Here is a 6,000-nt window from a genome sequence, read left to right on the forward strand (position 1 = left end):
ATTAATACTTGACATCATTAATTTTTGTTTGTGTTACAGCCATTCTTGGGGAACGGTGTCAAAACATGTCACTCTCATTTAAAGCAGCTTTCAAGAGCTTTGCAGGGGTTTTTTTATCCCTTTGGCTTAGGTTTGGTGGGTCCTGCCAAACCACCCACCTCCTTTGCTGTATCGCTTTCACACAGTCTATCAAGAGGCCACTTTTATGTTTTGGGGGCTTTTAAAAGATTTTTCTCAATACTGTCCTCATTTTACCTGGGGAGCACCAGCAAACATTGCTTTTTTTGTTTCCTTTTCTTTTCCCCAGCATTTCCCACACCACATTCACACCTTTGCTCCCTGTTCTCCTCCTTGTGGAGCAGTGCCACCATTTTCCACTTTCTACCCACTTCATCCATAATTTTGGACAAAACAGCACCAAGGACGGATTTGAGGGTTAACTCGGGGCTTTCCCTTGTGCAATCCACTGGTGGTGCTTAATTCTCTTTTTTTTCATTACTCATGCGCTTCCCCAGGAATAAATCTGGAGTTTTATTTCAGTTGACAGCGGGGCTTTAAAGGGAATAAAAAAGGATTTTATGGTGAGGCAACAAAATAAGACATCAAGTATCCTTTTCTGTCTCATTTTGCCCCTTTAATACCTTATAATCATCGAAACTTAGAACTCTTTACAGGAGCTTTAGGACTTCAAAGCAGTTGAGCTCCACACTGGACTCTCTCAGAGCTCAGCTGGAGCCTTCCCCGCAGTGGGGATGGACCTGGGGCTGGGAAATGTCACCTGGAGCAGCCCTGGGGTGGTGGCTGTGGGTGGAGGGCACTGCCATGGGGAAGGAGGAGTGAATTTCCTGCCAGGTTTGCAGGAGCAGCTGGGCACGGTTGGGGTTGGTTAAGGAGCTGATGGGCTCCTGCTGTACAGCACCCACAGCTGCTGCCAATTGCCCCAGCCCTATAGAAGCAGGATGGCCACAACCTTGCTCTTTTCTGAGCTGCCTCCTGAGCTTCTCCACGTGGGATTTTCCTCCTTCCTGCAGGAATTGTGCTCTCCCAGTACCTGAGGTAAGTGGCGTGTTCCCTGTTGTTGGGTCTGTGTGGTGTTTTAGAGCATTTTAGGGGTAGAAATTGAAGAGCTCCCTCACAGGAGGGTGCTGGCCTGTGCTTGGACTGATCTGTGGCGTCTCTGTGGCTCCTTTTGAGCTGGAGCTGGCTCAGCTTTGTCCTGAGGAGGCTTTTGGGTCGCCCCTGTGGTTACAAATCATCAGGTGCCTATTTTGGGCAGTGCAGTGGGGAAATGAGGGTTTTTTTTTTCCCTGTAGCAGTACTGAAACACCCAGGGTCACACTGAGCTGAGGAAGTTCTGAGCGTCTGCTGTTGTGGTGCCGGGGCAGGGATCCCTCAGCAGCCCTCAGAGCCCTCAGGCAGGGATCCCTCAGAGCCCTCGGGGGCCGGGGCGGGGATCCCTCAGCAGCCCTCGGGGCCCGGGGCAGGGATCCCTCAGAGCCCTCGGGGGCCGGGGCAGGGATCCCTCAGCAGCCCTCAGAGCCCTCAGGCAGGGATCCCTCAGAGCCCTCAGGCAGGGATCCCTCAGAGCCCTCGGGGCCCGGGGCAGGGATCCCTCAGCAGCCCTCAGGCAGGGATCCCTCAGAGCCCTCGGGGGCCGGGGCGGGGATCCCTCAGAGCCCTCGGGGGCCGGGGCGGGGATCCCTCAGAGCCCTCGGGGGCCGGGGCGGGGATCCCTCAGAGCCCTCGGGGGCCGGGGCGGGGATCCCTCAGAGCCCTCGGGGGCCGGGGCAGGGATTGCTCAGAGCCCTCGGGGGCCGGGGCAGGGATCCCTCAGCAGCCCTCGGGCCCCGGGGCGGGGATCCCTCAGCAGCCCTCGGGCCCCGGGGCGGGGATCCCTCAGGCAGGGATCCCTCAGAGCCCTCAGGCAGGGATCCCTCAGAGCCCTCGGGGGCCGGGGCAGGGATCCCTCAGAGCCCTCGGGGGCCGGGGCGGGGATCCCTCAGCAGCCCTCGGGGCCCGGGGCGGGGATCCCTCAGCAGCCCTCAGGGGCTGGGGCGGGGATCCCTCAGCAAACACAGCTTTGTCCTGGTGCTGAGGGCCCAGCTGGGCACTGACCCGGAGTTGCTCTGCTTTATGGGTGAGAGGGGATGGTTTTATTGCAGGACAGGGCTGTTGGGTGGCTTTGGTGCCTCATCTGGTGACTGTCACCCCTCTGAGGCAGTGACTCCTCAGGTGGAGCTGCCTCAGGGCACGGCCTTGGCAGGGAGCAGGCAGCTCTCTCCATGCTGCTGCAGAGCCTGGGGTGGGTGGAGTGGCTCACCTGGCTCTCCATGGGTCACCTGAGGGGTGGTGGGACAGGGAGATGTTCTGAGCTGGTGTTTGAGCAGTGAAATTCATGGACAGTTTTTCTGTGAGTGCTAAGGCTTGGCTGGAGGCATCACCTGGGTTCTCCTGGTGTTGTGTGTGTACCCCAAGTCTACTCCAGTGGAAGTCCTGAATTAGTAATTCTCATATTGGACCTGAGTCCTTGCAGGCTTTGGTGTGTGGACTGTGTTTATTTGATAGGATCCTCTTAATTTAGCAATAATGGGGTTTAAGTCGTGTACTGGGCTGGGGAGGAGCAGCCAGTTGCTGCTGGTGGGTCCCAGAGGCTGCTGCTCCTCCTGTGAGCAGACATTCATCATCCCAGTCCTTGACTTCACTGCTGCTATGACTGAGAAATGCGTTTCAGCAGCCAGAATGGAAAAGAAATTATTGCTAAATTCATCCACTCTCAGGTCTTACGAAAAAGAGAGGCTGAGAGCCCTTTGTGGCACAGGTCTGGCCACAGTTTTCTGGGGGCTGCCAGTCTTTGGGCCATAATCCTCCTTCTCAGGGCTTTATCTCCACAGTGGAAGTAGGGGGGGGCTTGTTCAATATATAATTCAGAGCTGGAATTCAAATTCAGGACTCTGTGTGGGCTACCAAGGGAGAGGACAAAAATCCCTTTTGGTGTAGAGAAGGGAGCTGAGGTTTGGTTTGGGGTGTGAGGCTGCTTGGCTTCATGGGCTGTGAGTGGTGGAAGGTCTCCAGCTCTTTGGGATGTGTGTTAATGCTTTTAGCAGAGCTGCTCACACACCAACCTGCGCTTCCCAAAGCCCTGGGTGCTCCAGGCTGGGGCTCTGCCTGCTCCGGGGTGGGATTGAGGTGGAGGAGGAGCTTTAACAGCTGCCCAGGGTGGTGCTGGCTCAGAGGATGGAGCTGCTGGTGCCTCTCAGGGATGTGGGATGAGCCTCAGCAGCCAGAGGGGGTTGTGGGGTTTTTCCTGACAAACACCAGGACAAAAAAAAAATTAAATCTCATCCATCCCAATGCCTTGTGGAGAGAGCTGGTGTGGGGAACTGCTGCTGGTGCAGGGCATGGCTGGGGGCTTGGGGAGAGGCTGGTGGTGGATCTGCTGCTCCCTGGCTGGTTTAAGCTCAGCTTTGGGGGAAATGGGAGCTGGGTGCTGCAGAGCTGTGCTGGGGAGGGGAGATCCTGTACCTCCCCTCTGTGTGTCCTGAGCTGCCTGGTGGGAGAACAGGATCTGCTCTTGTGTGTGTCCAGCAGGGACCACGACTTTCCTAGAAAGCAAAAATAAGGATTCACCTCCATCTCCCCTCCTCTGGGGTGGGCTGGGGGCTCTGCAAGGGGGGGGCCCATGGCATCACTGTCTGCTGGGTGATACCTGGGGCTGCTCCAGCACCCCAAAACTGCATCCAGGAGCCTGGCTGAGTGCAGAGCATCCTGAGTTATTTCCTGTGAATAACTCCTTTTGCTCCCCTCAAAGGTCTTATTTTCTGTCTGGGGCGTGATGAAGCATTACTTGCTGCTTTGTGGATAATCCTTCCTATATTCCTGATTTATGGATGTGCTGGTGTGATGCACAAAGTGGCATCTGTGCTCTGCACACTGTGGGAACAACCCAAAATTGCTCTGAAACTCAACTGGCTTACAATTATATTGGATTCTATTAAATTAAAACACATAGCACATATATTACACAATAAACCACAGCTATTTCATGGATCAAATTAAGTTTTATTTGGGCAAATTACAACCTTTCTTACAGTTGGGCCTTTGTGAAACCATTCCTTTTTAATAAAAACAGGCATTTTTGGCAAATGCTCTTAAAGTGTGCATTCCCAATAATTGCATATACTGTTGCTATTCTTTCTGGGATATATGTGGCTAATTATCTCCTGCTTAGGATAGGTTTAAATGAGTGGGATCTTCCCTTTGCTCCTCCCCCGCACCTCCCTTCTGCTGGAATTTCTTAGTGCTTTCCATTTTTATTAGCTTGGCTATGGAAGAGAGCAGAGGGGGAAAAAAAAAGTCTTCTCATTAAAAGCAGGAGTGCTTTTCCCGGAATTTCTTGGGGAAATGTGACTCTCCCAGCCTTCCTCCAGCCCTGCCACGGGGCTGAGGGGGACAAAGCTGCAAATGGACCTTGGGGAAGTGGCCTGGAGCTCTGGGAGGGTGGTGGGAGGTGCACCCCACTTGTGGGGGCTGGTGGAGCGGCAAAGCTTTGGAGAAAATAAAGGAGTTTGTTGAGGAGGGGCCTGGGGGGCTCCAGCTGGCGTGGAATTGCATCTGGGGCTTGGATTTTGCTGCTTGCCTGAGAAGATGCAGCTCTGGCTGTGGCTTGGAGGCTGGGGCATCTCTGGTGGCTCCTCTTTGAAGCAGGATTTTGGTGCTGCTTCCCTGCAGGGACAGGAGGGGCTGTGGGGTGGCATTCAGACCCCAAGGAATGGCTTTGGCACGGGCTCATCCTCACACAGGTCTGGGTAAAAGCAAGTCAGTGCTTCAGGAATTGAGGGGATGGGCTGGCAGGGTGGCTCATTCCTTGTTTCCTTAGGAAACTTGGCTGAAAATGACGCCCCTCAGCTCCCCTCTGGATTTGGGAAGTGCTGCTCCTCTGCTTTTCCTGCCCCTCACGTTCTGCTCGCTGCCAGGCTTGGAGATAGCAAATTGCTCCCTGGGAATAATTTTTCCCACAGTATTTTCAGCCTGGACAGGGAAGCAGAGGAAGTGTCCCAAGTGCTGCTTTCCTCGGGTGATGCCAGAGCGGTTTCCAGACCCCCAGGGTGGAGATAAAGGGTGGGGCAGCCTCCAGGCTCCCCAGTTCCTGAATCCAGCAGCTTCAGGCTCGTGCTCCTGCCCCAGCAGCACCTGGGGATGTGGGAAGGGTGCTCAGCCCGGTGGGATGGGGACCATGGAGCAGTTGCTGTGGATGTCCAAAGCACATCACATAAAACTTCAAAGAGTTCTGTCAGCTTTCCAAGTCCTTCTGGGCACCATTGTCAGGAGATCAAGAAGGTTTATGGAGCCTCCCAAAGCACATCTGGATGCTGTTTATGGGATTGTGCTTGCTATGATCACATCTGTGGGAGGGGTTGGCACTGGGAGCTGCTCTGGGAGTGCCAGGGCCATGGGCTGGTGGCATCTCCCTGTGCTGTGGTCAGGAGGAAGCCCAGAGCTCAGGGTTTCCTTGCTGCTCTCAAACTGCTGCCAGCAGTTTCCTCAGAGGCTGGTGCTTCCCAGCTCCTTCCTTCCACAGCCCTGGCAGTGCTGGGAGCCTCAGCACCCTCCAGCTGCCAGTTTGGGTTGGGTGACAAGCTTGGTGGCCTTGTGCCAGGGCTGGTGGGACTGGCTGGGGACTCCACTGTGCTGACAGAGAGCGGGCACCAAGCTGTGTCACAGGGAAGAGGAAAGGAGATTGTTCTCTTCTATGAAACACTCACAGAAGCGTCTTTATTGATTAATTTTTTTTTTTTTAAATAATAAAGTGTCTTTGGCCTCTTGCCTCTTCCCAGGATGGGTTTTCCATTGCCATGGAATGTGTGATAGTGGGGCAGGAGACAGTGGCACTTGCTTGGTCCCCCAGTGTCTCTGCACCCAAAGGTGGGGCAGTAACCAAATGAAGTGGCCACAAAACATTTTTGATTTCCTGCCTGTGTGATTCAGTCACAGTGGCAGCAG

The sequence above is a fragment of the Molothrus ater genome, chromosome 13, assembly GCF_012460135.2.
Source record: "Molothrus ater isolate BHLD 08-10-18 breed brown headed cowbird chromosome 13, BPBGC_Mater_1.1, whole genome shotgun sequence".
Taxonomy (NCBI): Eukaryota; Metazoa; Chordata; class Aves; order Passeriformes; family Icteridae; genus Molothrus; species Molothrus ater.